This window comes from Bradysia coprophila, assembly GCF_014529535.1.
Source record: "Bradysia coprophila strain Holo2 chromosome X unlocalized genomic scaffold, BU_Bcop_v1 contig_473, whole genome shotgun sequence".
Taxonomy (NCBI): Eukaryota; Metazoa; Arthropoda; class Insecta; order Diptera; family Sciaridae; genus Bradysia; species Bradysia coprophila.
Genome location: NW_023503340.1, coordinates 446,824 through 471,924, shown reverse-complemented (window position 1 = coordinate 471,924; position 25,101 = coordinate 446,824). Strand labels below are relative to the sequence as shown.

At 34.3% G+C, this 25,101-nt stretch overlaps 1 long non-coding RNA gene across 1 annotated transcript; it reads left to right on the top strand.

Moving 5' to 3' along the window:
• The first annotated feature begins 3,333 nt into the window (after positions 1 to 3,333).
• LOC119070147 lies at positions 3,334 to 23,784 on the top strand. The gene is made up of 2 exons (XR_005086467.1): positions 3,334 to 4,145; positions 21,673 to 23,784. It is a non-coding gene; the product is annotated as an uncharacterized LOC119070147 (long non-coding RNA).
• Positions 23,785 to 25,101: the final 1,317 nt, after the last annotated feature.

Below are 25,101 nucleotides of genomic sequence, written 5' to 3'. Positions count from 1 at the left end.
ACACTCCGTTCCCACGCGCGGAATTGTCAGCTGTTAGAAAAGGAATAATGGGGGACTGAAGTTCCAATTGTTTTGAGCCAATTGGACATTATATTTTCTTTCGTCTGGATCTGATCTCCTTGCTTTGTTGATACTTTTAGACAAGTTCCGGTATTCCACCGAATCTCGTCCTCCGTTTTTTACCAACTCTGCTCTGCTTGCGATCAGGTCTAATGTTTCTCTGCTGAGTTTTGATTCTTTCCCTTGGACGGATTTGCATTTGGATTTCATGAAACCCATTATTGTATCGACGATTTTGGTATTCAATTCGTCCAATGTTTCACATTGATTGTTGACGTTATCTAATTCGGCAGCCATTTTCGTAGCAAATTCTTCATTTTGTGTGTAAAGCCGTTGTACGTCAATCCTTTCACTTCTTTGAACTAGTTGTGATCTTTGAAATCTGGTATTTAACGTGACTCTTGCACGAACCATTCGGTGATCACAACCTCTTGAAAAATTGTTTAGGACCGTAACGTTCTTAACTCGCATTAGACGAATGTAGAGTAGACTCAAGGTACTCCAACACAATTCGATATGTGTACAAAAATGCTACTTCATGTATAAAACTTCATAAGAGCACGGAGAAATTCAGAATCGGCCGAGGTGTAAGGCAGGGTGACACCATTTCACCGAAATTATTCATGGCGATTCTGCAGAGTATTTTTAGGAAGGTAAACTGGAGTAAAATGGGAATAAAGATAAATGGAGAGTACCTGAGCAATCTCAGCAGCGAATCTAGGTCAGGCTCAGCTTATGCTACAACAGTTAAGTGAAGAGGCAACCAAAGTTGGCCTCAAGATGAACTTATCGAAAACAAAAGTCATGACCAACATCGGGGACGATAAAGAAATCAAAATTGGTGACCAGGCATGAGCGCCGACGAAGAAAACTCGGCGGCGGCTAGCCGAAAAAAAATTACTCGGCGGCGGCGAAAAAATCGGCTTGAAACGGCTCAGCTGGAGGTTCCTTTTAACTTTTTTTCAAAATAAAAACGTTTAGATAAATTCATGGAAAATGAACTAGTAAGCATGAAAATGAAATTGTACGGAAAGCGAAAATGTAGGTAGATTAGGTTGTTCAAAGTGCAAGTGGAACTGGTCTTGTTACAAGCAAGTCTCTAAGTCTAAGGTTCACTAACACGTCAAGTTTTATTGCCTCAAAACTTGAACTAAATGGAAAATCATGCTCCGGTACACTCATTTAACTCATTAAGAAAATGGTTTTCGAGAAGAAATCGAAAGCTCACGAAAATCAAGTAAAAATTGAAAAGAAAAAAAATCGAGAAAATTCGCAAAGATCGATAAAGTTTTCTCAAATTTGTGAATTAACTGATTGTGCGCCTTCGGCTCGTTCCGCAAAGGTCATACTTGCCAAAACAACAAACTTAGAAGCGAGGACGTAATATACCATTCTGGAAAATTCATGAAAATTCAAGAAAATTTTCAAAATTTTCTTAATTTTGAAAAAAAATATTCAAAAAGTACTTGAGCTGCTTAGGATCAACAGGAATCTCGGTTTTCAAAATTATTTCACCCATTCACCTTTCGAAATCTTTATTTCATTTTCCAGCCGTTTCAAGCCGGCTTGAGCCGTGTTTTTGGCACCGGCTCGGCAGCGGCGCGGTTTGCTCAAAAATGGCCGGCGGCGGCTTCATCGGCGGCTTATTTTCGGTGGCGCTCATGCCTGTTGGTGACACTGTCATTGAACGAGTCGACAGCTATGTATATCTAGGACATAAACTGAAGTTAGGTCTGGACAACCAGACTGCAGAAATAAGACGTAGGATTGGTCTTGCATGGGCAGCGTTCGGAAAACTCAGACTCATTTTCAAAAGCAAAATGAATAATAGTCTGAAACGCAAAGTTTTCGACACTTGTGTCCTTCCAGTGCTCACTTATGGAGCGGAAACGTTAACTTTAACGAAAGCATCCGAAGATAAATTGAGAGTGACACAAAGAGCCATGGAACGGAGTATGCTTGGAATAACACTCAGAGACAGAATGACGAATCAATGGATTCGACAACAAACCAGGGTCGTTGATGTCATGGAAAGAATAGCATCTCTGAAATGGAGCTGGGCGCGACATATTGCAAGAAGGACAGACGAACGTTGGACCAAAAAGATCATGAACTGGCGACCAAATAAAAGACGAGCTATAGGTAGACCACCAGAGAGATGGACAAACGGAATTAAGAATATTGCAGGTACAAACTGGCAGCAAATGGCAATGGATCGTACGAAATGGAAAGAAGTTGGAGAGGCCTACATCCAGCAGTGGATAGAAACAGGCTGAAAAAGAAGAAGAAGAAGTAGCTTGTAGCTTAGTTACAAAGACAATAAATTGTTCAAAAGAAAATTAAAATTTATCATCACTTCGATTGGGATATGAAGTAGAATGTAATAAGGCAAACTAAAACGAGAGATGATAAAGCTAATTTGTCTTCAGTTTTGTATATATCAAACAAACCGTAAATCCATCAAATGGTTGTGCAATTTCTTTCAATTTGACATTACTAAACAGTAATTGTTTCTCACATATTCAGACCCATTGTGACTCCGATCTCTTTTCATAAAATCTTGAACTCTCAATAAATTTTCAAATCTGTCACAGTTTGCATTGAAAACCAACCTACATGCATGCATTGTAATCGAGCCATATGAATAAACAGCATCCATACACATTTACACTGAAATTGCATAAAGACTGCATCGCACACGCAAACATTGCATTTTAAAGCAATGATGTCGTTTACACTACTCTTTTTACTCAGCACAACGTACTCTCTCTCACACACTCACACACACCTTCAAATGCATTTGAAAATCTCTGGGCTCTTTCAATTCTTCCATTTCATTCTGTTTTCTGTGCATTCAACTGCATTCAACATTCACGCAGCCAAATGTAAAATGAATTTGTAAAAACCCTCTTTGTATTTTATACAATGCAGTGACGTCGTCGTTGGGGTTTTGTATAAACATGATGAATAATATTATAAAATGTGTAGGTTGAGGCAGTGACCAACAAAGTTTTTCATATTTTTACAATATCAATAGGTCGTGATCAATTTGCCTCTTAGTATCTCTACCAAAGGAGTGCAAAGTTTTTGTTCTTTTTTTCATCGGTTATCACTAAACTTAGCCAGAGAAATTTATTGTTCGACAGTTGTCTTATTTAATTATCACTCCAGCCAATTTAGATCCTCAGTCCTACGTTTAACATTTTAAGGGAACAATAATTCAAAAAGTGAATATAAAATAAAAATAGCAGACCGTTGCGATAGCAGTCACTGGTTTCGTTGTATTTGTTTTATTACACCAACACACACACAGACATCAAACAAGCCATTAGCAACTTTCATTGATAGCCCAATACAATGACTCTTTCAATCTCCCATACAACAATGCGACTTGCGCACATCACTGTGTGTGAATTGAGAATTGTACGACACAAAAAAGCAAAATATTATACAAAAACAAACTTGAAATCTGTATGGTAGATGTAATAGGATATAATTTCATGTTATTACATTGAATCGTAACGAGAAGATGTTCATTCTGTAATTCCTTTCAACAGTGAGAGGACGTGCCGTAGTGTGTTGTGTGAAAGTGTTTTTTTTTTCTTGGGCGAACAAAAAAAAAAGAAAAGAGAGAAGAAAAAAAAATCAATTGAAAAATCAAATTAATTATTGCAAAACAATGTTAATAACCACCAATATGGGAATACAAGTTGTAGATCCAATCGGTTTGAATAATGTTAATTTTATGCGATATGTACGGCCGGTGTCAGTTCAGCGTACAAGACGATGTTTGTTTGGTCGACCTGATCCGGATCAGAATAAACGGATCTATGAAAATGCAGCAAACAATGAACGTAATCGATGCATTGAACGTTATGGTTTTGATCCAGTGAAATCTGAATTTGTTGAAAATACGGATGAAAACAAAGAAAAAGAAGTTGATAAAATTGAAGTGGTGAACATTGATAAAAATGTGCAATGTTTGGAAAATGTTGATAAACAGAGCGGCGATATTGTGAGAGACGAAAAGGATGTGATTAAGGGATGTAGAACACTAAAAAGGCCACATGAAAAACGAACCAAAGGTAAGTGCTCTCTGCAATTCGGAATGATCAACAAATTTAATTGATTTTTCTCGACTAGTTTTTATTTTTATTTTCCCTTTTTCAAAACTTATATTTTAATTACGTAAGATTCAATGTTGTGTTATATATCTCACGTCTCGATACTACGAACCGCTTTGAATTTCATTCTGACCGCTTTGAATTAGTAATAATATGATATATATATACACATATATATTTACAGTCTCTCTCGTTTATAATTTCTCATATAGACGATGAATAAAAAAAAAATATTGAATCTAATCTCACGTCGAATGCTCATAGCGTTTCAGCCATGTTGTATAATTTTGTATACCATTTTTATCATCGAAATGATAAATGTTGTTGATGTACATAAATATCACATGAACCAGGCGTATGACACCTTCGAATACAATTGTTTTTTCGTTTTTTGTTGTGTTGAAATTGCATATCTTTTGCATGCTAGTTACATGAGCACTACTTTCGACGCCCTCAGCATGTAATAGTCATTTGTGTACCTGTTTTGGACGATTGATTTTAGGCAATTTCGCGGATTGTAGGCCGAACGAAGTGAGGTCTACAAGCGAAAGTGCCTTAAATCAACCGTCCCAAACAGGTGCACATGTGAGTTTTCATGCAGAGGGCCGGAAACCCGAGAAAATTCGAAAAATTGCCCTCATTTTCGGCCCCGAAGCATGAAAAATCCATTACATAACTCGGGATAAAAAGATGAAAAGTCTATTTTTCGTGTGTTTTTTGACCTCGGCTACGCCTCAGATCAACAAGATTCGAATTAACCGAAATGATTTCGATTCGATGGCGGATGGTACCGTGTCCATAATAAACATCGAGTTTACAACTATAAATTAATTAAAATCTGATTCTTTTCTGAAAAAAAAAATGCAAAAACTTTGTGGCGTAATGTTACGACATGAAATTCAACTTGACGTAAGTAACAAAAAAAAACAAAATCTGCGTTTTATTCGTTGAATTGCAGTTCGTTCGAAGTGTCATACACCAGATATGAACGCGAGTAGCGTACTATAACGCGCACTCTTACAAACAATGAGCACAAAAGTGTATAATAGTGAAGGTTGTTTTGTTGTTATAATTTTACTCATTTTTATCGCCAAACATTTTATTCTTCTAAGTTTTTACTAAACAATTATAATGTGGATTGGCAATAAATGGGTTTTGTGAGTCGTGTGACTTTACCATAAAAATTGTCGTAAAATACCCATCGATTTTAGACTAATGCCGAAGACAATTAAAAGTTACCATAACAGAAAATCGTTGTTGCCGAAAACTATAACATTCAGAAAATTAAAAAAACGAGTCGATCATTTTAAACGACCGAACAGGGCTGGTACAAAAATCAAAAATGTACTAAGGCGCAGCAACAATAAAAATTGTTAACACCCCTGTGGTCGTGACTGACTGACACGATGAACGGCTAACGCTTCACGTTTTTCCCGATTTCAATTTTTCAATTTTCCATTTCGATTTTAACGATTTTAGTCTCAATAATAAACAAAAGCGTAGCTCAAAACCTCATTCCACGAAACGGCTGTAACCAAAATAATAAAATTTGTGGAGAGTGCAAATGTTCGATACATTTTTCGTTTCATTTTATTTTGTCTTCACGGTCTTCCACGTATAGGTTTAAATATTGTGGTTAATGTTGATTGTTATCGTCATGTGTGGAATGATTTTGTAATATTCAATAGATTTCCACATTCGGTTTTTTTTTATCTGTTAGTTTCTGTTTGCAGGATTAACTGAAAATGTATTGAGTCGAAAAAGTTGTGAAATGTTTATTAGTTTATTGGGACAGAATTTCTATTTAGAAATGTGATAAGTTTTAGATGGTGATATTATTAATCAATAAACCTCCATCCAATTGATGTTGAAATGGGATGGCGGAGAATGTAGTTTTTTTTTTGTTTTAGTTTGTTTTTGTATGGGAATGACACTATGGTCTGCAACGACATAACGATAAAATTGTTCATTCAGACGATAGAATCAGAATATATAGCCAATAGAACTCAACATGTCGTGTCGACTATAACATCAATCTTAGAATGCTTCGAAAGTTTTTTTTGTTTTGTTTTAAGAAGTAAAGCAACGATCTTAGTATGGAAACAGTTTCATTTGGAGTGGTCAATTTATTGAGTCTAAATTCTTACGATTTGCTTAAATCCGTCAGCAAGTGTATACGTTACTAACATCGACAATTATGCAGCGTTGTCCATCATAATCTGAACGGTATATCATACGTTATTGAGTAATTATACTTTTCCATTTTCCTTTTTTTTCTTTATTTCTTACGACAATGGTCATGTGTTCGGGCAAAAAATTAACTGCGAAACAAATACGTAATGTTTCACCCGTGAAAAAAGTATCGTTGGCCAATCACATTACTTCCAATTTTATCGCTTGTAATAAAGAATATAAAATAAACACAGACATAACAATCCATCACCCAGAATTCATGCAAATTAAGAAATGCTTTTGCTACTAAACTATTTACATTACAAAACTGGTATGATGTAGAGTTCAGCAAATATTTACGTCGTATTTTCTAACTAGAAAATATAAAACAACTCTAAGAAAATACAACCAATTCCAGTACAACTGAGCTCTGTACGACGTTGAAGTACCTAAGTATAAGATAATGATTGCAACGACGGTTATTGTTTACGATAGTTTACGTTGACTTGTAAATTTTAATTATTAACCAAACATTACTTAGCTTATCGTGTAGCTGTTTCAACTAATGCAGTGTTAACAAACTAATGCACTCGAATCCATTTTATCTTTTTATCAGCTACTGATGGAAGTAGTTTTTCGTCCACATTAAATTTAATAACCTAATTCAATTGATGACTCACGGGTAGATTAACAGTTCCAGTCTTAAACTTTCAAGTAAGCTGATATTTGGCTTAAAACCAAATTCCTTTAACCTGAGTCGATAAGCTCAGGGAGCAAGTTACATTAGTCGAAAGCCATCAACTGGGTTATGGAATCGCTGTGAAATCACTGAAGTCCCTTTAAACCATGTTTTGGCTATAGTTATAGTACCTAAAGACACCGTTTTGTTATTATGATCTAAAAACTCACTAGTTTACCTCCATCACATTTCAGAGAGTTTTATGTGGAAAAAAAGTCAGGGACTACACTACACCGAATCGAGATCATTTGTAGGAAAATTGTCATTGATCTGTAATAGTCATCCATCTAAAAGCGTTTAAAATATCCGATAAGACCATCAAACCCAACAAACTATCACAATAGAATTGAAAAGAGAAGCCTACTTCTACTTCCAACGATTTTACAAAAATCTAAATTCCCGAAAAGCTTCTCTGACTCCAAAATTGGTCAAAAGTTTCACTTTTGATTATTGTTCTGAGTCATCGTTCGGATCCCTTCCGACGAAATCATGTCGATGTCCATTTCAAACGAATATAAGCCGCAAACAAATTAATCACCAATCTTTTGTGTACATTTTCGCGTATCTATACAAAATATTTAGCCAGGTCCCCGAAGAAACGAGCCGTCAGAACAGTCGGAGCGTTTGCTGCGACTGAGCCCCGTACAAACCCGTACATCTATTGCGTACGTGACCCTAGTTCGTCCGTCGCCCTACTCTTACCGTAAGCCTACTGCGCCCGTAAACGACGGTAAAGTAAAATTCTTATGAAATGTGTACGTCTTAAAAATTGCGCATAGCGCAATTACGAAGCCCCGTACGACGTTCCTTTCAAATGTAACACAAATTTCGAATTGACCTAAAATTAAGTAAGTATCATTTTGACGGCCATTTTGTTAGGAGGTGGAAAGTAGTATGGCTGCTTTACATTCGTTAATACCTTTCAAACAAAAAAAATTCATGAAATTCGGTCAAAGTTTACTCGAGATATTAACAAAAAACACCACCTTCACTGTACGGCCGAGTAGCCACATATAAGCTCACTCCAAGAGATCTAGCTCACGCTCCGGTGAATCGAATTTCATGAACTTTTTTTTCCCTGATTGGTACGGTCAATACCTATCTAATAAAGCAAAATCCATCTAAATACGTTCAAATTTGGCCAACCTACAAGCAAAAACGGCTTGCCGGCCTGTACCTAGTTCACACCAAGGGGTCTAACTCACGAGTCGGTCATCCAATTTTCATAAACTTTTTTTTTGTCGATCGGTATTGTAAATACCTTTCATTTGACGTATCACTTACAAGTGTAGTGCTTAAATGTCTGGAGATATCGTCGAAAAACAGTTAGGCACTTATTGGGCCCCAGCTCCGGAAGGGTCGACCCAAAATCGCCCATCTTCGAACTTAGCCTCACTATTTTGACTATCTTTCAGGGAAAAAAAATTTTTGAAATCGGATTTGATTTACTCAAGATATCGACGTGACAGACGGACAGAAGGACAGACGGACAGACAAAATTTTTATTGTGGATTCGTTATCTATGAACATAGGCAAAAACTTTGCCCTTACCGCCTGCTTCGAATTCCATCAATTACACACGGCATCGTAATCCTATAAGCCCATTCGTACTTCGTACGGGGCTAAAAACACTGGCTAACCAATTTAATACAAAAGAATTTATCGCATTTGATGCTCTCAGACCTCTTTTGCCTCTCATGGTTTGTTATTTTGTTTTTTATTATTGTTTTTCTGTTTTGCTGTATATCACCAAAAAATTTGAGACCAAAATCTTTTGCCGAAAATGAGTCACTTATGCTCGATCATTTAAAACTTAAAAATAAAAAAAATGCCTTGCGTTTCAATGGTTCATAACTCCTGAGATTTGGGAACGAAAAAAAAAAATATATCGGCCGGGTTAACTATAACCGAATTTCATTATATGAAACCGAAATAACAAATAAAATTTTCTCGAGCGTAAAAGGAAAAGAATTTTATGGTGAAATAGTTTCATATACACACAAAACACACATATGTAATTAAGATTGAACCGTGACGGCGATGCTATGTAGGAGAATAAAAGAATCAGAGATTCAAATTTGAAAACGGAAAAAATGTGGCATTTTTGATTTAATGGTTTTTTTTTGTAAATAAAAAAGTCAGACACATACGTACCAAATATAATGTATAACATGAGCTAGTCACGATGCTAGTTTACACAATGTTACATATATAATGGTTTGGGAGTTACGTCTAACATAGACGGAGAATGTAATGAATGTTCCGGATTTATTGATAGTAGTGCTCACTAGACGCATTTTGGTATTAAAGTGTGAATTGATACCATAGATAGACCTCTACATCCGTTTGATGTTCTCGATGCAGATGTAACTTTGATAAATTTCTTATCTGTGAAGTGGCCATTGATGCTATAAGAGTGATATCGCCAAATCTTTAGGTGATTGGGAAACAAGCGGTCTCCGATTTTAATGAGTGATAGCTCGTTGGATTCGTCTTTCAATTCTAGGAAACACGTGTCTTTCACTTTTTCTTAAAAAAATTTGTTTTCTGTGAAAAGCGCTCAAAAGTGAAGACATGCCAGAGGGTACCGAAAACAGTTTTTCGGCAATAACTCAAGAAAAAATTATTTTAAATGGTTGTAATGTTGTACGATTGTCGGCCTTGAAAAGACCTACAGGTAGAGTATACGCACCGCTTGGTGCTAGTTGGTCCACTAGAGTTATGACTAGAAATATAGTGAATGTTCGGAAAGTCCGCCTTCTCTGCAGCTTCGATGTATCACGGAACTGAGTATGGGGTGTTGTAGCTGGCCTCACCCACTATCGTTGCACATATAAATGAACCCAGTACTTTTGGGCTGCAAGCCTACAGAAGTCTTGAAAAAAAAGTTGGTGCCAAAATGTAGATGTTTTCCTTCTGTCTGAGGGCCCAACTGCCAGAAGAGCATCTGGAACGGTACTACGGCAATCATTTTTTATTGTTTACTATTCTTTCACCTTATCAATAGAAAAACGCTTCGCTATGTCGCGAATATATCAGATCCACTATTAGTAATATCAAGAGAAAAATCATTAAATTTTTCTCCGAGGATTTTAGTCAAATAAAGTGTTAGCGTATAGCAAATGACCTCAGGAGTCCGGAACAGTAATTAGTTTTTCAATTGGACCGATATTTGCTACGCGACAGGAGTTTGGAAAAACGATACGATCAAGTGGGAGCAAACGGTTTTCCAAACTCCTGTCGCGTAGCAAATATTGGTCCAATTGAAAAACTAATTACTGTTCCGGACTCCTGAGGTCATTTGCTATACGCTAACACTTTATTTGACTAAAATCCTCCGAGAAAAATTTAATAATTTTTCACAAGAATTACTAACACTGGTAAGGGAATAGTAGACGATACAAAATTACTCACGTAGAGCCGTTCCAGACGCTGTTCTGGCAGTTGGGCCCTCAGACAGAAGGAAAAAATCTACATTTTGGCACCAACTTTTTTTTCAAGACTTCTGTAGCTTCGCGGTACATTGAAGCTGCAGAAAAGGCGGACTCTCCGAACATTCACTATATTTCTAGTCATAACTCTAGTGGATCAACTAGCACCAAGCAGTGCGTATACTACACCTGTAGGTCTTTTCAAGGCCGACAATCGTACAACATTACAACAATTTAAAATATTTTTTTCTTGAGTTATTGCCGAAAAACTGTTTTCGGTACCCTCTGACATGTCTTCACTTTTGAGCGCTTTTCAAAGAAAACAATTTTCTTTAAGAAAAAGTGAAAGACACGTGTTTCCTAGAATTGAAAGACGAATCCAACGAGCTATGACTCATTAAAATCGGAGACCGCTTGTTTCGAAAGTTAAAAAAATCACCTGAAGATTTGGCGATATCACTCATAAAAGTTAAAAGATTTTTTTTTTTAAATTTGCACCTACAATAATCACAAGCAAAATAATTTGATGAAAAAAATTCGCCTAACTGTTGATACAGTTACAGAAAACCAAAAAACTTTTGCAGTCGGCGCGGCGACTGTATTTGGTAAAAAGTTTGTAAATGGATGCGAAACGATAATGCCAAAGAAAAAAAAGTTTTCATTGCACATTTTAACAAAAAATATTTAATTTTAACCTCAATTTCATTTTTAAGAAACGTCGGAAAAACTACAAAAAAAAACGGAAAATTCTGAAAAACAAATTTTTGCTTAAAATTACTTTGAACCTCTAGTTTTCATTTGAGCCCAATAATGGACGCATCACAGATGCATTTTGGAATCTCCTAATGAACATTTATCTATGATAGGAATTTCACGCTACTCAGCCCCACTACAATGACTTTATGTATTGTTTTTGACAACAATTCAACGCATATCGCAGTCAAGAAATAGTAGAGGCAAAAAATGTATTTCAAACTTCATCCAATTACTTAACTGGACATTGAACGAAACATAATTTCCAAAGTTGAAACATTGTATATGTATATACACTCGTGTAGCCGTTTTAGATTGAGCACCGAATCTGAACTGGTACGATCGTTACTCATCATCTTTCTTCTTCTTTTTTTTTGAGCAACACCTCAGACTTAACATGTTTCGGTTTGTATTCGGAACATATATGAGGAGTGCCTCCATGTAAGCGCTATAAAATGCCTACAGTCATAAACAGAATAACTGTAATGCAGACACGTATTGGTATTTGAAAATAAAAAATAATAATAAAAAATTGTATGTCAATTGAACGATGAAAAAGTAACAGAAACTTGTGGTCGTACGGCATGGAGTGGCATGTATAATGAACTTATTATTTAATCGATAAAAAAATTTAATTTGATTGGAAACATTCTTTAATCCGACAATATTGTCGTCTTATTGCGTGTGTTCAACGTCGAATATGTACTTTTTGCACAGTTGATCCGAATCAATCGATTGAATGGTAAATGTGTAGGTCAATAAAATGCAAATCTTTGCTATTTTTATCTCAAGAATCAGCTGCCGTATCGGTACCTAGTTTGCACAGCTTTTTGCATTTAATTCAGATGTGTTGAGCGATTGTCATCTCGTTGTATTTAAAAATATTATTGTCAGTCAACGACGATGCAGTCAGTTACTTACGTCTCAATGAATGTTTTATTGAACCCATCAGACCCGAATCCATTAGATTATTATGAATGAAACTACGGTTTACGAGCTCTTGCCCTAATTATAAGCAGTGAAAGACAGTTCCGATTGATACCAGTGTATGCGTGAGCGGGATAAAACAGCGTCTCGTAACTAAAATAAACGGGGTTTTTAACAATTTTCGTTACCCTTTCTGGTTATTATTAAAAGTGAGCTTTTCCGAAAACCGATTCGATGCGAATTTGAAACCGACACTCAAAATTTAATCAAAAAGTAGATTGACCTTTTCATCTCGACATTTTACAGTATTTGTAATTCAAAGAGCATTACCGAGATTCGAATGTTTTGATTCATTAATCGGAGAAACAACTGAAGCAATTTCAATTTAACAAAAAGAAATAAGAGAACAACTCGACGTCATGGTGACCCAAAAAATGATGTGATTGGTCGGTTGTAAAATAATAATTAAATGATCGGAATCGTCAAGCCAAGGAACAATTTTGTATGAGAAATTCGATACATGTCTATACATCACGTCATTCATTAAACACATTAAACAAAAGTGATGGATATATTTTTGGCCATATAGATGCGCTTTCCATATGTCGCCGTCGCCTAATGTAAAGAAAACCGGGTGTAACATTAGAACGCGATATATGGCACATGTACCCGTACAATTCGATAAAAATGCCACACAATGACGAGCAATGTTTTTTTTTCCTTGTTCTTGTTTGTGTCGTTGATGTACTAAAAATTGTGTTTTTAAACAGAGATGCACTTTTTTTCCACTGGTTATATGGTTGCTCGCGTGTTTTTTGTTGGCCGATAAACGTTCGTTTAACATCATATTTAATGCCGGTTAGTGAAACTATTGATGGCTAGTCTACCATGAAATGATAATTGACAGAACGAAGTTAGACACCGTACGGAACAAAAATTATGTTTCAGCTTTACGATATTAATGTGTCGCATTAGCCTTGTAAAACAAGATAGATGAATGAACATGTAGAGTCGGAATATACCCGAAATTAAAAAGAAAAAAAAGTTTATTTGAGAATAGTAGATTATACATTGAATGCGCCGAAAGTGATTCGTTACATGAGGGATCAGTTTTGTGATATGAGCAGAAATCACAAGTGTGCTTTGGAAACTGTTAATTCGACAAGTGTACAGCCGATGCCGAGGTATGCAACTACAGGTGTCAAACTAGCAGTTCCCAAAACCAGTTGAGCTACTTTTGTGAGTTCGCTAGTTCACAAAATTGATTCTGAGCGTAATGAATAGGGCGTATCGAATTTTGCAAATTTTAAGGACCGCGATAGCCTGTGTGCGGAAAACGTAGATCATCGAAAACTGTGTCCGGGCATGTGGTTGATGAATCCGATGGAGCCATGGAAGAAGTCCCCCCGGGCGGCTTTAAGTTTCCGATGGTCATAATTCGGAAAGTTGAGAGTATTTTTGAAAACAATGTTCTAGCGGGATGTAGAGCTTTGAAAACTCTACAAATCTACCGAAGAAACCTATGGTCCAAAAGGTGCCATTGCCAAGATTGCCTAACATCGAAAATGTGACCTTTTGGTTTTTGACTTATATTTCCTGAGAGACAAATGATTTTTTTTAGCCTGTGGTATGAGGTGGTAGAGGAGGTCGAGCACTTCCAGTACACTAGGCATGTCCCGATCGGATATACTCTTGAAATCACTTTTATAACATTTGTGAATGGAATTTTTAAGAGTGGCCACGTCGCCCACGAAGCAAGTGCAGACACTGCAACCGGTGCTGTTGAGTCGAGGACACCTTGGCCAGTAAGTATGCATAATACTCCACGACAGTAGCTGAACTTTTTCACAAAATATCTGTGATTTCGATGTGGCACACTTTGTACTACAAAATCTGAATAAATTGAATTTATGAGAAAAACGAGAAATAATCGATTTAATTAGTTATTTCACCCACGAATAGTAGTAAGAAGTCGATTTCGTTGCAAATACACAGATTATACATATTTTTCGATATATTTACGAAAAATTGAAGTTCGTAGTAAAGTTTTTTAATTCATGTGCCACATCGAAATAACAAATATTTTGTGAAAGAGTTCAGCTACTGTCATGGAATATTATGCATACTTACTGGCCAAGGTATCCTCGACTCACCAGTACCGGTTGCAGTGTCTGCACTTGCTTCGTGGGCGACGTGGCCACTCTTAAAAATTCCATTCACAAATGTTATAAAAGTGATTTCAAGAGTATATCCGATCGGGACATGCCTAGTGTACTGGTAGTGCTCGACCTCCTCTACCATCTCATACCACAGGCTAAACAAAATCATTTGTCTCTCAGGAAATATAAGTCAAAAACCAAATGGTCACATTTTCGATGTTAGGCAATCTTGGCAGTGACACCTTTTGGACCATCGGTTTCTTCGGTAGTTTTGTAGAGTTTTCAAAGCTCTACATTCCGCTAGAACATTGTTTTCAAAAATACTCTCAACTTTCCGAATTATGACCATCGGAAACTTAAAGTCGCCCGGGGGACTTCTTCCATGGCTCCATTGGATCCATCAACCACATGCCCGGACACAGTTTTCGATGATATACGTTTTCCGCACACAGGCTATCGCGGTCCTTAAAATTTGCAAAATTCGATACGCCCTACTAATGAATTACTAAGCGCTGTGATGAAATGTATTTCGCATTTAGATGAAGAAGTGAACAGCACCACTTCTATAATAATTTTGTTGGTCTTGTTGATATTCTAATAAATTTTGCAGTGACGTGAAGTGAGTTTACATTTCACTTGACTAGTGATGGAAAGAACTTTCCCTCACGATACTGTCACATAAAAGTGTTCTCGCTGGAACGCTCACTTCCGAGTGGGGCAAATGTACGTTTAACAACAAACTTTCGTAGCGGATAGGCAATAAAATAATCTAATTTTTTGTTTGTTGTAGAAGCATCTCATCATTGTTGTTAATAAATAAAATAAAAATTTTATGAATGAATGAAATGAAAACCGAATTGTTAGTTGGTATAAATGCACCATATTGAAACCAATAACCAATTGGTAACGTCTATAGGGTTCGTTGTATTTTTTGTATTATTACTACACAACATCGAGAAGATTATTTTTTTTCTTACTTTTTCTTCTTTTGATTTAATAAATTGTGTACAATTTCCATTTGATATCACGCATTCATTTTGAATTATACGCACAACATGTATATTACTTTTCAGATGTCAATTCAAATTAATCTCAAACGAGGACACTGCCAATTGACTTATAAACCAGATATATATATATATGTTGTAACGTATACACAATGTGTGTGCTCATAACATATATGGACGTATGTATATATCCAATTCGAGTGCTCGACTTTATTTATTTCAAGACATAAGACATAAATTTTAATAAAATCATGTTCTTGTGTGCACCACAAGTTTTATACATACAAATGTTTATAGTACTATCATTATATTGTTATGGAAGTTTGGACAACAGAAAACGAATTTCTTTGGCATTTTTTGTGTTGTTGTTGTTGGCTCTGGTTCATTCTTTTGCTAACCAATTGAGACAGATTTATTTCGTACTTAATTAATTCAATCAAATTGGATCGTGCCTTTTTAATGCAAGAAAATTGTTGTTGTTGTTGCTTTTAAACGCATTAAACGGTTTTTATTGCAATTGATTTATGATAATAATTGACTGGGTACGATAGGCTTTGTTATTATAAACAGAAATTTTGTTTCTAATTCGATAAGATAACCGAACCACTAATTTGCTTCCAAGTTGGAAATTGATATGGGATTTGAAATAGGTGGGCCAATTACTAGGGGGGCAGATAGGGGAACGCTAGGTGACTGTGACGGGACAGTTCTACATCGTCAATATCGTGCGGAAAGTTTTCTGAACGACAATAGAAATGTGTGTTTAAATGAAAGTAAATAATTAGATCAACAGCACCAGGACTCGGATCTATCGTTGTCAATTCAAAACGCATATGCATCTAGCAGTTCCAACACCATCAAAACAAGTATTTGACTGTACATTTTTGCTCTTAATTTTCGCTATATCGCTATATTTTCTGCAATATCAGTTTTGTTTATTTATCAAAGTCGTGCGATATCATCGGAAAGATTCATTGGATTTTTTTTGTATTTATTTACGTTTTCCAAGAATTATTTTCGTTTGTCGAGTTATGATGACGTTCGCATACACCTAATTAGATATTTTAGTGTGTAAAATGATTTTGGTCAATGACCTAATAATCGGTTAGCGAATGAATCGTTGTCGTTTAATTATTTACAAACAGAAAAATTGATTTGTATCGAAAGTTTATAAAATGAAAGTTTGACTGAATGGGGAGACGAATTTTGCGTGATGGAATTTACTTAGCTTAAGTGACTTTGATGTTTGAGTAAATATTGTCAACGATTTTCGGTTTTATTATCAATTCTTGGGTCTATGTTGAATCGAATTATTTTCTTCAATTTTGATGATTGTCTTAGCGCATTGCCATTATCGGTCTTTGCGAATTGTTTTACTTTCAAAAATCTAACTCAAACCAAGGAAAGTATAGTATCTAGTCCTCAACTCACACTTCGTATTCATTTAGACGTTCCATTCATATCAAGCACATAACGTACAATCCATATTAATCCATCAATTATTTATCCATTTCGTAGGCAACCCATAACACTTCCCATAAGATGATCATGATTAATCATTTCAGAAAGTATAAAATAAATATTTTTCGAGATTTAAATTGTCTGCATGTCATTGCCCCAGAAAAATGTTCCAGTCTACATCCGGATGTTATTTGTTAAAAATAGTTTATTTTCCCGTGTGCATCTGTTCGTTGGCCTTTTTTTCCCATTCAAAACTATTTCTTTCATGCTGGGTTTTCGTCTACTTGGTGATAATGTTTCATGATAAACAACAACTTCAACGTAGTATAAATGCACCAAACAAATAACTGTATGAGTGTCTTCCAGGGCCATTTTTAAGTAATTTCTTTTAATAATTTAAAGAATTTTTAACAATTTTTTTTTGAATTTTTAGAATTATAGAGGATTTTCCTTAGTTCGAAATATATTTGAGATTTTTTAGAGTTAAAGTCATCGATGTTCCCAGTCAATAAAGTGTTTCCAAAGTTATGATATTTTGGCACAAAATTTGGGATTTTCACCTTACCGAATTCAAATTTTGTGATAAATCTAAAATTGTGCTTTCTAACTGCAATTCTAAAATAATTTTGAAAATTCTTAAATTTAAGAATTTTGACAATATTTAAGAATTAAATATCTCAAATTTAAGGATTTTAAGAATTTTTTCGAGTTTCTAAGAATTATTAAGATTTGTAATTCCTAAAATAGACCCTGGTCTCCTCTTTAACTTGACTCTTATATATCAATTTATAATTCCTTCGATCATCGTACCAATTAATTTTATTTTTTTCATTTTTGTGCAAGCCGATACAGTATGTTAAAGCAAGACAAGGTCAAATTAATTTAATTTAATTGTATAATTAGCGCCTCAAATGAAAAATGCAAACCTCATACCGAAAAAAAAGAACTTACATGCAAAAAAAAACGAATAATAAAAATAAGACACATACACGGTTCGTACACCGCATACTTTCAGTCCATTTGTAATTATATCGCTTCAAGATTATTACGTACGAGCAAAAAAAAAAAATAAATAAAATGAATACAACAACAACAACAGTACACAACCAACCACTCGTACGTATAATGTGACTTTTCACATAAAACCATAATAATATTTTTGTGTTTTAATAAATTTCCATTTTACAATATCGCAAGTTATTACGAGGAAGAGAAGACGAAGTAGGGAAAAAAAGAGTAATAATAACAATGTAATGTACACGCATTGTTGCCATCGTTTCCATGAAATTAGTATTATTAATGAAATATGCAGTGAGTAGCGCACTGCAGTGTGTATTACAAGGCTCATCCGCTACTGGAATTTTAAATTTATTTTACACACAAGAGGAGAGCATAAAAGTATATATATTCATAACGGCATACCTCATAAAAATCACCACACACATAATTATATGGGTCCATGGGGGACTATTATAATATAAAAATATGAAAAAAAAAGAAAGAAAAGAAAAGAAAACAAGCTTAAACAAGTGGATATATTTTTATCCATTGTTCGTTAATGAAACTTCAGTTCAAAAGAAACTTGTAAATTTCATAATCTGATTATTTTGTTCGCTTCTCTCCTGCTCGTTTATTTTATCGTGAAAAATACATATTATTCCAGCTTTGCACCGCATAATACACACACACACACACACACACACACACACACACACGAAAATTATCAAGTTTCAAATGTACAGACATGTCTTTCGATTTTGTGTTTTTATTTAATATTTCTATTTATATCTATCACGTCCACTTCAATAATTTGCATAATATCATGCAGTTCTTACAGACGTTGTATCATTAGCATTATATTCTAAAATTTAAAAAAGAAAAACGACAAAGTTGTAGGTTCTTTGTTGACACCAAAAAAAATCTAACTTTTTTATGGCCATCGTCCTTGAAAAATATGGTATGCTTGCGATCAGACGACAATAAACATAAAAAAAAATCTCTCGTATAATTGAAATCAGATTGCATAATGATTATGGTATACAACCATAAAAAAAATCTAAAAAAAAAGGAAACAAAAAAAACGAAAAATTAATTTCGTTGTTCATAATGCTTGGCGTAAACCCATTAACGATAAACAAAATTCTAAAATTCAGACACGAATATTAGCAGAAGTATAAACCGAACAGAAACAAACATAAAAAACTAGTCTTCACACCTACTCTCCATCAACGACCGAACATGTTTGATGCAGTTTTATGGCACGCGTTCTTGTTTCCAAATAAAAATATTGCTATTTTATAGACCGATCCAAGGACATTAGTCACAAACTGGTAAAATTAGTTGTTGTTGTTTTTTCTGTCGTTTTGGATGTTAGTGCAGGTACATGTGTAATTCCGTGCGCCTTAAATTCTTTAAGATTTTTCTTTGTCGGTTGCCACGAAAAGTTGTGGAACAAAATTTTTTTTGGACAATGGAAAATTGTTTTTTCAGTCCTTAGCTCTTAGAATTGTATACATACTGGAGCTACGCGTAACATTTGTTAAAGGTTTCTTTTTCATGAAAATAAATGAAATGAAATGCTCGCAGTTTGATAGTTCTAGGAAGACTGTGGACCATGAAGACATCACTTATTTTTAGAAACTGACCTGTGCTGACTTCGAACGTATCAAAAGTCCATGTGTAGCCAGAAAAAAAAATAGCCAAAAACGTAAGGAATGTCTAGTGGCTAGAACAAAGAAGTAGTAGGAACGTCACAAAAACATTTTCATCAAGGAACGGGCCAAAAAAATACTGGTCTCGCACGAAAAGTAAATTGGATTGGAAATCGCCAGGTAAAATGACTCCAAAGTTGATGAATTTTTCTGACACTTTTTAAGGTACTCCGACTCCTCAAAAAAAGTTCTTCCATGAAGCGTCGGTAATGAGCCATAAACCTTCCAGAAGAGAAGACATTTTTCAAAAATATATATCGCAGTTTCGGACTTTGAAGGATTTCCATATGAAAGGATTTTCCGGATGAACAATTTTCCATTTTCCGGAAAAACATTTGTCAGGCGTGGCAAGCAACATGGATCGACAAAACATCTTAAAGAACTTATAAGCCGCACGATGCTTATTTTTCGACACAAGTACCTGGACTATTAAATATATTAAATCTGTTAAGTATCAGAGGAAATATTTGGCGCTAAATACAACATGAACACCTTAGTTAGTGCGACAACAAAAAATCTCGGTGCTAGATTTAGACTGTTCCATAAAAACATTGGACACACTTAGCAGAAATGAAAAGAACAAACAGAAAAATTAGCAAGTACGACCATTCTTTGCCACCCAATGCTACAAATCGAACGTTATCTCAACTTAACGCAAACCGAAAGAAAAAAGAAAAGAAAACCGTTTTAGCATTTAATGAGCGTGAGCATGAGCAATCATGAGTCCGATTATATTGTATACTTTTCTCACACCATTTAGAATTGTTTATAAATACATTAAATCTGTGGTAAATTTATCGCCCGAACAAAACCGATTCGGCAGACGATATATGGAAGAAAAGAGTGTTTTCATCTGCTCGATAGTAAATAATATACCCCGCGTCGACGGACCACACGTCAAATGTATCAAACTCCTTTTATAACTTATCATATTAATTTCATGCACATATTTTCATAAAGAATTTTTTAAACGGAAATAATTAATTGTTCTTAAGAGTTTATCTGTCATGATTTGTATCAAGTCAACCATTTCAATAAACATTTTTTTTTTAAATAATTTTTATTATTTGTTTCGTTTCATCGTTGACTTTTCAATTCAGCCAATAATCAATGAGACGTTTTATAATGGATGCACTGTGTGCGCGCGGACAGGAGAAGAATATATATACAATTTAATAATAAAGTGAAGATTAAAGAAGAGACGAAATAATAAAATAACCGACAACAGCAACAACAACGACGATTGTTTTATTCTGTCTCGATGGTCAATCAATAATTTATATGAAAATAAAAATAAAGGAACAATATGGAAATTAATTGTTATCGGAGAAATTAAGTAATCTGAATAACTAATTAAATCTTTGTATGCAACCTTTTCTTCAAAGAAAATTTGTCTTCGTCTTCCTCTATGCATACAAAAAACAGAAGGCGTTTCGGGCATCGCCCGAATGACCATAGGGCCAGTTAGGGTCTGAGTTCACAGTCATCTGTTTTCATTACGTTTTGCCTGCATGTTATTTCTCCACAAAATAAAGCGGAAAGATGAAGGTACTTAAAAGAAAAATGTAGCGCTTTTACAGGCCTTTTATGGATTAGTGTAGGGAATAAAAATGATTGATGAAGAGCAACAATTTATTGATCTTCTGCAGAGTCTAATTTTGAACCATCCATAAAGGCCATCCACATGAAGTGTCATCAATTACATACGATCAAATAACCTTTGGTGAACAACTTTTTTCTCTGTTCATTCGTTTAAAGTCAGTCATTGAATAATTACCCCCTTTCGTTCACCAGATGGACTGGAACTTCTAACAGGTTATGGGCCCATGATTTGAATAAATACCCAATTTCGTAAAAGGCATTTTTGTACCTACGATCGAAATATTTTATTTTATGCCTTGGGCTCACGATTGACATAGTTATTGTGTCATTTCCAAATCAAGTATTTTGATGTCTACTGAAGACAAGTGAATGTGACATTTTGTTAACGTAAGAACGTGGCTTCGCTATGTGTAATGAATAATTAAAGAAAGGAGCCTTCTATTAGTCACAATTAAAGTCTACTAAAATGAAAGCAAAATAAAATGATAAAATGATTAAAATATTTTTTCTTTTTTTTTCTTTGCAGTGTCCGACTACTTTCCAAAAAAGAAAAAACCATCTTCTTAAAAGGTATGTGGCATGAAACAGATATCATCACAAATCTTAACAACCCCACCACCAAAAAACGAGCTAAATAATTTAAATATCTAGCTAAACAAAAATGAAAACTGTTGATATTCAATTGATCTCTGAACAACATTAAAGAAACAATATTTATATTCTCGAGCGCGGATTATATAACAAAAATAATGAAAAAAACAAAACAAAAGAAAACAGTATAATTCTAAATAAAACACATTTGACAGTTTTTTAAGAGTTTGAAAAGTCATTGAAGTTATTGAAGTTATTGAAGTCAATTCAGTGCTTTCCAGTCAATGATATTTTGGCGCAAAATTTGAATAAACCTTAGCGAATTCAAATTTCGCGCCAAAATATCATATATTGGGAGCACTTAATTGACCAGGAACTTCGATGAGTTTTAAAACTCTGATAAATCTAAAATTGTGTTTTCGAGAGATGAGCACACTGTAAAAATGAAAAGAAACAACAACAACAAAAAATTGCAAAAATATAATTTTTAAGAATTTTAAACAAACAAACAAAAATGTACAATTTTCCATTTGATGATAATCGGCTAAGGAACCAAAGTATTAAAAGAAAAAGAAACAAAAAAAAACAACTGAAAAAATAAAAACTTTTTTTTACTTTGAGTGACTGAATTGTGTTCAAAATGAATTTGGTTATAAAGTTGATTATTTTTCGTTAAACAAAAAAAACGCGTTTTTTTAGATTTATATTTCAAAATGAGTTTTAATATTTTAAACGATTAGAATATTAAAGAACTGATTCTCGATTTGCTGATGTATATAAGTAGTTAAAACAATTGTGATAAAGACTGGATAAAGGAAATCTTATAATAATTTATTGGTGTTTAGAACTCTTATTTAAAGCGTCTTTTTAATTGTATTAATGAAAAATCTCACCGAACTTTAAGTAACAAAAAAACACAAACAAATTTTCTCTTCCAAATAAAAAATTAAAACAAAAAAATCACGTCCCCGATACCAATTGAACCGAGATGATCATTTTGCCGTAAATTGTAATTGAACCAACAGCAATAATTTAGTCGAGTGATGAATATAGTTTTTTTTCGACCAAATCAAACATAGAATTTGAACAATTTATTTCGTTACATAAGTCGAGTGCCGTAAGGAAACCATCTGCAAGCACGGTGTAAATAACGATTTTTAACATTAAAAACACACAATGGGGGTACCACAATTTGATATCTCGTATCCAGGTACTTCTACTCACCGTAATACGAGATATCAAATTATAGTCCATACGAAACTTAATCATACCGTGACCGCGAAAGATTTATAGGTTCGGAGTATGATAATAGTATCTTGTGCACCAAGTTTTGGATGTTCAATTTTTCAACACAAATCCAAATTTTCCTTACGAAAGGAAACATTCGAAACACGATGTACATGATGCTTTCTGCACACCGAGTGTCACATTGAACAAAAAACAATGCTCCTTTTCTAGTAAACTGACCAAAACAGTGCGGAAATGAAAAAACCGAGCGGAAATGAAAAATCAGTGTGGAAAAATTTTACATTTCCACACTCGAATAAGTTACAAAACATGTCGTATTGTGACACTCGGTTGCGGAAAATAGTTTAGAGACTTTGAAAATTCCTTTGTTGCCGGGCAGATTTCCAGTAGCTATGACCTGTAGTTTTAAAAATTTCGCTAACTCACATCGAGTTTTATCTTTGAAAAATTACGGAAGATGATGTGGAAGATAACGTTGTTGCAATTGAACTTTGCTTAAGTAATACACAATTGTCTGAATAGATTTTAAACATTTGTTTACAATTTCGACCGAATTAGCGACGATGGATGGTAAATCAAGATCAAGCCTGGCAACAATCAAAATCTCTTTCTACAACAAGTTGAAGTTAAAGATGGTATTTAGACACTGATTACAGATGAATACTCCTTATGCGCGCAAGGCTAAAACCATTTCCAAGTTTCCAAGAATAGAATTTATTCCAATAAATAACCAGTTCGCCAACCATTGATGATTTGTGCATCAATGAACAAACATTTCAATATTAAAAATGTGAAAAAATAAAATGAAAGAAAGAAAAAAGAGAGAGAGACAAAATATTTTTATGTGACACACTACATCGATTATCAAATAAGTCAAATCAACAGAGAGTTTACATTGAAGTGTTTGACAATATATTGCTAAAGTTTGTCTTTATATTTTCATATTTACTTTTCGCATGCAAATAATAAAATTTCATTATCCGTACTCAATATCACAGAAATTATTTTTTTTTCTTTGGTAAATTCTTTTTCCTGATTTTATTCGACTCAATGAAATGCATTCATTTAGCGCTTTTAAATTGCACCTTTCATTTACATATTTTTTATGGAAACACTGTAAACAAAAATGTTTTATTTTGTAATATAAAAAAAAATTGAAGTTCTTGTGTTGACCTCTCAAATATTCAATTTTCTTAAAAATATTTATTGACGATTGTTCACATAAAAATTTATTTAAACAAAACAAAAAAATTTAAGATTTTTTTTCTTCAAATATTCTCTTAGAATAGACTGTACACTGTACATACAAAAAAAACGAAAGTATATCTTTAATGAAAACATATTTTATAATAATTTAAATTTGAATAAAAGTATTTAAATACAAAAAAAAATCGCCAAACTCTTTTATTTTATCTGCTGATCAACGAACAAACATACAAACAATAACGATTTCATCTCGAATAAGTCAACCAGAATATAACAATGAGAGAAAGTAAAAAGATGTCTAAATAGTAGTCATAAGCACCCACCTCACTACTGTAGCGGAGATGTTACATTTCTGCTGTGTGATACGGCTCACTATCGGATCAGGTCAACCTGAAAATGTCAGGTTAGGTCGAAACTTACAACCTGAAATGGCCTGATAACCATGACCTGATAATTTTGAGGTTGACCTGAAATCATTTCGGTATGAACAAACAAAAATGAAAAATCTTCGATTCCGGTTATACAAGTCTTTTAGGAAAATGGTTGATAAGAAAGCTCAAAAATTTTGTTTCAACGAAATGTTACTAGTTGAATACCTTGTAGATTTGTCCTACGTAGTCCCACGAGTTTAAAAATAATTTCGATAGATACAAAATACAAAAACGGTATCGAAACCTAAATACGTTGTTTGCATCTTGATTTTACAAAATCTTTGGATAGATCATGTTCTGTACTGACCTTGATAATGTGCGCAACTCTACCCCGTTTTTACACGGAAAACGTTTCCAAGCTCGTGTGTTGGTACGAACATGTACTTTTAAGTTACATTTTTCGGTTGTAATTGGCTCCTACGAAGACGTTCTAGCAGGTACCAGGTTATTTCAGGTCACGAATATTCAGGTCAGGTCAG